Source organism: Chiloscyllium plagiosum, chromosome 15 (genome assembly GCF_004010195.1).
Source record: "Chiloscyllium plagiosum isolate BGI_BamShark_2017 chromosome 15, ASM401019v2, whole genome shotgun sequence".
Taxonomy (NCBI): Eukaryota; Metazoa; Chordata; class Chondrichthyes; order Orectolobiformes; family Hemiscylliidae; genus Chiloscyllium; species Chiloscyllium plagiosum.
Window position 1 is genome coordinate 75,258,208 of NC_057724.1, and position 9,521 is coordinate 75,267,728.

Consider the following 9,521-nt stretch of genomic DNA (forward strand, 5'->3'; position numbering starts at 1 on the left):
ATCACACTCACATTCCAATCACTCATTCACCCCAATCATTCACAATTGACCCCAAATGCTCACACTTGCCCCAATTCACTCACACTCACCCCCAGTCATTCACCGACCCTCATGTACTATCATAGAGTGGTTGGCCAACAGGAAAAAAGAATATGAACAAATTGGCATTCTTCCGATTGGCAGGCAGTGACTGCCAGGGTATCGCAGGTATCAGTGCTTGGACCCCAGTTATTCATATTATATATATCAATGATTTAGAATAGGGAACCAAATGTCAATATCCATGTTTACAGACAACATAGAGCTAGCTGGGAGGGAATAGTGTGAGGAGGATGCAGAGATGCTTGTGTGTGATTTGGATAAATTCAGTAAGTTGGCAGAAACTCGGCCGGATGGGATTTATCCTAGGATACTCTGGGAAGCCAGGGAGGAGATTGCCGAGCCTTTGGCATTGATCTTTAAATAGTCATTGTCTACAGGAATAGTGCCAGAAGACTGGAGGATAGCAAATGTGGTTCCCCTGTTCAAGAAGGGGTGTAGAGACAATCCTGGTAATTATAGACCAGTGAGCCTTACTTCAGTTGTTGGTAAAGTGTTGGAAAAGGAAAAGGAGATAGGATTTATAATCATCTAGAAAAGAATAATTTGATTAGGGATAGTCAGCACGGTTTTGTGAAGGGTAGATCGTGCCTCACAAACATTATTGAGTTCTTTGAGAAGATGATCAAAGAGGTAGATGAGAGTAAACCGGTTGATGTGGTGTATATGGATTTCAGCAAGGCGTTCGATAAGGTTCCCCACAGTAGGCTGTTGTACAAAATGCGGAGGAATGGGATTGTGGGAGATATAGCAGTTTGGATCAGTAATTGGCTTGCTGAAAGAAGACAGAGGGTGGTGGTTGATGGGAAATGTTCATCCTGGAGCCAGTTACCAGTGGTGTACTGCAAGGGTCGGTGTTGTGTCCACTGCTGTTCATCATTTTTATAAACGACCTGGATGAGGGCATAGAAGGGTGAGTTAGTAAATTTGCAGAATACACAAAGGTCGGTGGAGTTGTGGATAGTGATGAAGGATGTTGTAGGTTACAGAGAGACATAGATGAGCTGCAGAGCTGGGCTGAGAGGTGGCAAATGGAGATTAATGCGGGCAAGTGTGAGGTGATTCACTTTGGTCGGAGTAACCGGAATGCAAAGTACTGGGCTAATGGTAAGATTCTTCGTCGTGTAGATGACAGAGAGATCTCGGTGTCCAGATACACAGATCCTTGAACGTTGCCACCCAGGTTGACAGGGTTGTTAAGAAGGCATACAGTGTTTTAGATTTTATTTATAGAGGGATCGAGTTCCGGAACCATGAGGTTTTGCTACAGCTGTACAAAACTCTGGTGCAGCTGCACTTGGAGTATTGTGTACAGTTCTGGTCACCGCATTATAAGAAGGATGTGGAAGCTTTGGAAAGGGTGCAGAGGAGATTTACTAGGATGTTGCCTGGTATGGTGGGAAGGTCTTACAAGGAAAGGCTGAGGGCCTTGAGGCTGTTTTCGTGAGAGAGTAGAAGGTTGGGAGGTGGCTTAATAGAGACATATAAGATAATCAGAGGGTTAGATAGGGTGGACAGGGAGAGCCTTTTTCCAAGAATGGTGACAGCGAGCATGAGGAGGCATAGCTTTAAATTGAGGGGTGATAGATATAGGACAGATGTCAGAGGTAGTTTCTTTACTCAGAGAGTAGTAAGGGTAGTAGATTTGCCAACATTAAGCACATTTAAGTTGTCATTGGACAAGCATATGGATGTACATGGAATAGTGTAGGTTAGATGAGCTTCAGATTTGTATGACAGGTCGGCACAACATCGAGGGCCGAAGGGCCTGTACTGCGCTGTAATGTTCTATGTTCCATGTAAATATAGTATAGTGCAGAGGCTAACCATTTCAGTAGCAAAAACAGGCAGACAGACTATTATCTGAATAGCACCAGATTAGGAAAGGGCAAGGGAAATGAGACTTGAGTGTCCTTGTACACCAGTTGCTGAAAGTAAGCATGTAAGTGCAGCAAGGGCTGAAGAAGGCCAATGGTATGTTATAGTGAGAGGGTTTGAGTACTGGAGCTGGAATGTCTTGCTGTAATTGTGGTGGGAAACTCATCAACATAATCAAAGAGCCCTCCCAGTCCGGTTATATGCTTTTCCACCCTCTCCCATAAGGCAGAAGACATAAAAGTTTGAATGCACATATGAACAGTTTAAGAACAGCTGAATGGTCATAGAGTCCTACAGCACAGAAACAGGTCCTTCTGTCCAAACTGGTCCATGCCGACCAAAATGTCCATCCACACTAACCCCATTTCCCTGCACTTGGCCCATAGCGTTCTAATCCTTTCCTATCCATGTATTTGTTGAAATGGCCTTTAATTGCTATTAATGTACCCACCTTAACCACTACCGCTGACAGCTCATTCCATATGCGTGCCATCTTCTTCATAAAAATGTTGCCCCTCAGGCTTCCTTTTATTCTTTCCCCTCTATCCTTAAACTGATGCCCTCTAGTCATTGATTCCCCAACCCTGGGGAAAAGACTGAGTGTATTCATTCTATCCATGTCTCTCATGATTTTATACACTTCTCTAAGATCCCCCCTCAGTCTCCTCAGCTCGAAAGAAAAAAGTCCTAGCATTCACCATGAAACTCCTACTTGATTTGACTTTCTAAAATGCAAGACCTCACACTTATCTATATTGAACTTCATTTTCCATTTCTCAGCCCTCTTCCCCAGCTGATCACGGTCCTGCTACAATTTCTGACAACCTTCCTCATTGTCCACGATACCTCCTATTTCAGTGTCATCTGCAAACTTATTAATCATGCCTTGTACATTCTCATCCAAATCATTGACATAGATAACAAACAGCAATGGGCCCAGCACTGACCCCTGAGGCATTCCACTAGTCATAGCCCTCCAGTCTGACAAGCATCCTTCTACTATTACCTCTGCTTCCTGCCATCAAGCCAATTGTGTATCCAATTTGCCAGCTTGTCCTGGATTCCATGCGACCTAGCCTTCCAGTACAGCCTACCATGTGGAACCTTATCAAAGGCCTAACTGAAATCTATATACATTACGTCTACCGCCCTGCCCTCATCAATATTTCTGGTCACTTCATCAAAGAAATCTAACAAATTTGTGGGGCATGATCTCCAACTCACAAAGCGATGCTGACTACTTCTAAGCAAACCCTGTCTTTCCAAATGCATGCATATCTTATCTCTCAGAATCTTCTCAAGTAACTTACCCACCGCAGACATTAGGCTTAGTGGTCTATAGTTTCCAGGATTTCCTTTGCAGCCCTTTTTGAATAAGGACACAATATTCGCTACTCTCCTGTCTTCTGGGACCTCACCCGTCGCTTTTGATGATGCAAAAATATCAACCAGGGACCCTGCAATTTCTTCACTAGCCTCTTGCAGTGTTCTTGGATATATCAGGATTAGGAGATGTGTCTACTTTCATACATTCTACTATGTCCAACACCTCCTCTGCTGTGATATGGACAGTCCCCAAGATATCACCACTAACTCTCCGAAATTCGCAAGTCTTTTGGTCTTTCTCCACAGTAAACATAGTGGAGACATATTAATTGAGAACCTTGTCCATCTCCTGTGGTTCCACACATATGTGTCCACTTTGGTCCTTGAGGGGGCCTATTCTCCCTCTCTAGTTATTCTTTTGTCGTTAACATACTGAAAGATCCTCTTTGGATTCACCCTATTCTTCTCAGCCAAGATTATCTCCTGCCCCCTTTTCACCCTCTTGCTTCCCTTTTTCAGTAAACTCCTGAATTCCCAATATTCTTGCAGGGATTCCCTTGATCCCAGCTGCCTGCACCTGAGCCATTCCTCCTTCATTTTTTCTGGTCAAAGCCTCAATATTGCTTATCATCCACAGTTCCCTATTCCTGCCAACCTGGCCTCTCACACTCACAGGAACATATAGACATTGAACTCTAACTATCTCACTTTTAAAGGACTCCCACTTGCCAGAGGTCCCTTTGCCTGGAAACAAACCACTCCAATCAATCCCTGCAAGCTCCTATCTAAATCCATTAAAATTTGCCTTGCCCCAATTTAGAACTTGGACCCATGAGCCAGTTTTATCCCTCTATATAACTATTTTAAAATTAACAGAACAATGTTTCTTCCCTGCTGTTATGAGACTTCTGAACGGACTTCTCAAATGTTAACTCTGATCTCTCTCTCTGCAGTGGCTGTAACACTGCATTCTGCACTCTGTTCCGTGAGCCTAATACACTCTGTGTACTACAATCTGCCTGTATGGCATGCAAAACCATACTTTTCACAATATCACAGTACATATGACAACAATGAATCAATCAATCAAAGGAAGTCCTGCACTAAAATAGGTGACATCTTTTGGATAAGGTCCCATTCACTTTGATTGTCTGCATATAGCAGGTCTCATGGCACAATGGCAAATAAGAACCATTATCTTGGGCAATATACATCATTTAATCAAGGTTAAAAATCACACAATACCAGGTTTTAGTCCAGGTTATAGATTATGTGCCACAACCACCTGATGAAGGACCGTCGCTCCGAAAGCTAGTGTGCTTCCAATTAAACCTGTTGGACTATAACCTGGTGTTGTAAGATTTTTAACTTTGTCCACCCCAGTCCAACACCAGCACATCCAAATCATTCAGTCAAGGGCACAGAAACTGATTATCTGGATCTGATCACATTTCTATCTCTGTGGCTGGCTGCACACAAATTTGCTCATCCATTTATGACCAAATGAGAAAGATGATTTGGCTCCCCTCTTTTCAACTTCATCAGCTGCAAACACAATGAGACCCTTTTTTTTAAATGAGCAGTTATATCACACTTCAATTCAAACACAGATCACACATTCAATGTTAAAAAGCTAATTACAAGATTTTCTTGAGTGGAAGAAATAAGATTGTCATTAATTACTCATCACAAAAAAGAAACAATGAAATGCAGCATCTATCACAAGTAGAAAGTTCAAAAATGTACAAACAGGAAAATAAAAGAATATTGGGTTTAAAAAACCTTATAGCCTGTGGTGTGATATCTTTGAACCCAAGACAACGGTTATCCAATTGATGTCTTGTATCCTCAGCAGAAGCATAATTGGGAAATTTATTTTGAGTACACAATGCATGGATTTTTTTTCCAGTTTGTTTTGTCAACAGGAGTTGTATTTCAAGAGGCTGAGAAACAGAGAGAGGAAAGTCTTCCAGTTCTGCTGCTGCAAGTCTATTATTACCCTTTTCAGATCTGTTTAAAAACAATTGCCTGAAATGCTCTGCATTTGTCTATTCCCATGTCTGGCTACATTGTTTCATTTTCCCAGTTGCAAACCCTGCAGGTGGTTTTCATTTCCAGTATGTGAAAGTTATCCTGAGAAGTATGTAGCACACAGACTGGAATCTCAATGATTTTTATAACAATAAGAGCTTTGCATCAGACTGATCCTTTTTTTTGACAGTTTCAAGAGCTGGAAAGGTGATTCATGTGGCCATCTATCTTATCCCTTTTTTCTTAAAAGGTCTCAGGCATGAAAAACCACACAATGGGTGTCAACAACTGAGAGTTCACTTTTACCCCTCTCAATGACACAGATGAGAATTCAAAGGTTCTTTATTTCAAAGGTTTGATTCCACCCTTAGGTGATAGTCTGGGTGGAGTTTGCACATTCTCCCCGTGTCTGGGTTTTGTCCAGGTGCTCCGGTTACCTCCTACAATCCAAAAATGTGTAGATTAGGTGAATTGGCCATGCTAAATTGCTCAGGGATGTGCAGGCTAAATGAGTTCATCTGGGAAATGCAAAGTAATAGGATAGGGGGCTAGGTTTGGATGGAATGCTCTTCTGAGGGTTAGTTTGGACTCGATGGGCCAAATGGCCTGCTTCCATTCAGTAAGGATTCTTTCGCTCATTAGCAGTAAAGCATCTAGAGGTGATGAATGATATTGTATAAATGCAAGTCAGTCTTTCTTTTTGAACCATATGGCATAAATTTACAATGAGTCTCTGATAACCATATGCACTTCAAAAATGTTGATAAACAAAACATGCAATTTTTCATTTTTAAAAGAAACTTGCATCACAGAAAGAGGGCGTTCACCAGCGGTGCCCTTGTTGGTTTTTATCATAGGTGCATCCAGTTAGTCACAGTTCTGAGCAAGGGTCAATGGACACTAAACATTAACTCTGATTTCTCTCCAGAGATGCTGCCAGACCTGATGAGCTTCTCCAGTAATTTTTGCTTTTGTTTCAGATTTTCAGCATCCACAGTTCTTTATTTCAATTTAGTCATGGTGTATTGTCCTCTGCTTGTGATGTTTTAAGTTTCCTAGTTCCAAGGTTATTGAATAAAATCTGGAAGAACTACAGATACTGTCCTGAGGAAGGGTCACTGGATCCAAAACATTTTCTCTCCACAGATGCTGCCAGACTTGCTGGGCTTTTCCAGCAATTGCTGTTTTTGTGTCCAAGGTTATTAAATCTGTCTCTGCCATCCTTTGAGACAGTACATTCTGGATTATAAAAAGAAAGATATTGTCTGGGGCAGCACGATGGCTCAGTGGTTAGCACTGCTGCCTCACAGCACCAGGGTCCCAGGTTCAATTCCAACCTTGAATGACTGTCAATGTGGAGTTTGCACGTTCTCCCTGTGTCTGTGTGGGTTTCCTCCAGGTGCTCCGGTTTCCTCCCAGTCACAACGATGTGCAGGTCAGGTGGATTGGCCATGCTAAATTGCCAATAGTGTTAGGCGCATTAGTCAGAGGGAAATGGGTCTGGGTGGGTTACTCTTCGGTGGGTCAGTGTGGACTGGTTGGGCCGAAGGTCCTGTTTCCACACTATAGGGAATCTAACCTAAAAAAAAGAGAAATCTCTTCCACCCCCCACCTCTTTTGACTATGATCTTAAACCAGTCCCCTTGACTCCTGAGTCTTCCACAAGTAGAAACATTATCTTTTTATTTACTTATTCATTAGTGAGATGTGGGTGTCACTGGCTGGCCAAGTATTTATTGACCATCACTAGTTGTTCCTTCAGAAGGTGGTGGAGAGCTGCTTTCCTGAGCAGTTGCCATCCCAAGTGCTGTGCGTTGACCGACAATGTCATTAGGGAGGGAATTCCAGGATTTTGACCCAGCTACAGTGAAGGGATGGTGATATATTTCTAAGTCAGGGTGGTGAGTGACTTACCATCTCCTTTATCCTTGATCTTTTTGAACACTTTTGATGAATCTCTCCTCCAGCTGGGCTGGAAAGAATAAAAAAAACTGGATGTAGGTTTGCTCGCTGAGCTGGAAGGTTCATTTTCAGACATTTCGTCACCATACTAGGTAATACCTTCAATGAGCCTCTGAACGAAGCCTTTGCCCCGAGGCCCACTGAAGATGTTACCTAGTATGGTGACGAACCTTCCAGCTCAGCGAGCAAACATACATCCAGAACCTCAACCTGAGCTACAAATCTTCTCAAATCTCGCTAAAAAACTCCCAGTTTCCCCAACCAGCTGAATCCTCTCAGTTATAATTAATCTGTTTAGCCAGACTGGTGATGAATAAGATTGCAACTGCACCTTTAATGGCATCTTTTTTTCAGAGAGCAGTTTGCTTTCATATATGTATGTACACATATGTATACATAATGTGTACATTATGTTTCTAACTTGTAGTCATCTTTGCCTGGCACTAGATGTCTCTATGGCGCTTCTCAAACATCTTGCAGAGTTGAACAGCAGCCTTAGGAAGTCAAGTCTCCAGATGTCCGCATGGGACTTATGTTGCTCGTTGCTCTGGAGTGACGGGGGTGAGCAGATTTACCGCTTGCTTCGCGATCCGGCAGCACACCGCATTACCCTGGAGCAGGGAATGAGGTGGGTAGCCAGGCAGGAGTCTGAACGCCAGTTTGTGACAAGAGGTAGCGGTAACTAGGCAAAAAAAAAGAGGTGGGGTGGGGGGGGGGGGGGGGTGTTGGAGTTGGATTTACTCAAAGATGGGGCCGGTGGTGTTGGTCGAATAAGCATGGACAGAATGTGACACAGACCAAAAATTCTCTCGGTTGCGCGAAGGATAAATATTACCGGGCAAGAGAGACCGCTTGAAAATTAAATATGGGGCATATTGCAAAAAGAGCGAGACGCTGAAGGAGAGTGGGAGCTGTGCTGTGCTCTGGATGTAACTTCAGAGGAAAGCTGCCGCATTTTCTTTCTTGTTGAACGTGCCGCTCAATGATGATCCTCTCTGCACCTGTAGAGACAAGTAGGGGGAGCAGGACCACACGGGAAATTCCGGGCGACCCTTCTACCATGTGCTGCTGAAATGACACCATTAATGATTGATGCTGTTTCATGGCGTGTTCCCCCCCCCCTCTCTGTCTCCCTTCTCTCTCTCTCTTTTCTCTGTTGGATGCTGGACGTACAGTGCGTGAGAGAGAAATCAGCGTTACTCTGGTCTGCATCCCTTTGAATTATTCAGCTTTCTTTTCAAAAACCTTTCTACGTTTAAGGCATCAGATGAGCTTGGACGGTTGTTAAGCTGTGGACTGCGGACACGTTTTGAACATTGGAGGAAAGAGCTAGGCGCCTGTCAGACAAATGCAAGCTGCAGATCCAACAGTCACGGTGTTCCTACATATACTTTGCGGGTAGGTACAGTTAGAAACCTTATACTGGAGCGACAGATAATGTGTTCCTGATCACGTTAAGAGATTGCTTAGAGATATTATGAAAAATGATGGGGAAGGAGGGGTGGGGGAGGGAGATTTGAAGAGTAATTATTATTTAGCAATTGGGAATCAGATACATGATCTCAGTTGATCTCATTTGGGAATATTCCTCTCACTTGGAGCTGAATTCAGGCGAAAAATAAATAATATCCATTTGAGAAGGCAGAGCCCAGAGGATGTTCTGGTGTCAGCCTTGGGATTAACCCTTCGCTGAGTGTGAGCAGTGTCCGGCCGCTCGCTGCCGCTGGCCATCATTTCAGCCCCCCTGGGTCTGAGATGGTATCGCTGCATTGCATGGTCCAGCTTTGATGTCGACGATGCGCTTGTTTTAGAAACTCGGCTGCTCAGAGGGACAGGGAGAGAAGGTAACGGAACTTTGAGGATGCTGTTCTCGGGCAGGAACCCGGGCGCTGTACATCTCTGTGACTCGATGACTCTTGCAGCCCTGGTCGCTGGGATCTCTCCCACCGCACTCCCACCCAAGCCGACCTTTCATTCGCGTTTGCTGATCGTTCACACTCATTCCGGGTTTGGACAACTTTAGCTGTTCGTTCGCCTTCGTCTCTTGACTTGCTATTTATTCCGGTCACTCTGCATTGCTCCCCCCTCCCATTTCCCTTCCACTCGCTTTCTCTCCCTCTCTCTCTCTTCAACACTCTCCCCTTCCCCTTTTCGTTCCCCGCACTCCCTCTCTCTTCTACTCTTCAAAGCTTCCTCCTTCCCCTCTCTGTTTCCCCATCTCCCGT

The 9,521-nt window shown here is 43.9% G+C and overlaps 1 protein-coding gene across 7 annotated transcripts in view; it reads left to right on the forward strand.

Moving 5' to 3' along the window:
- Positions 1-8,029: 8,029 nt before the first annotated feature.
- slitrk4 (SLIT and NTRK-like family, member 4) overlaps positions 8,030-9,521 on the forward strand; it is a 126,940-nt gene continuing 125,448 nt past the window's right edge. For all 7 annotated transcript variants that reach the window (XR_006313825.1, XR_006313830.1, XR_006313827.1 and 4 more), the window contains exon 1: positions 8,030-8,694. The gene's annotated coding sequence lies outside the window, so the exon portion shown is untranslated. The remainder of the gene's footprint in view (positions 8,695-9,521) is intronic.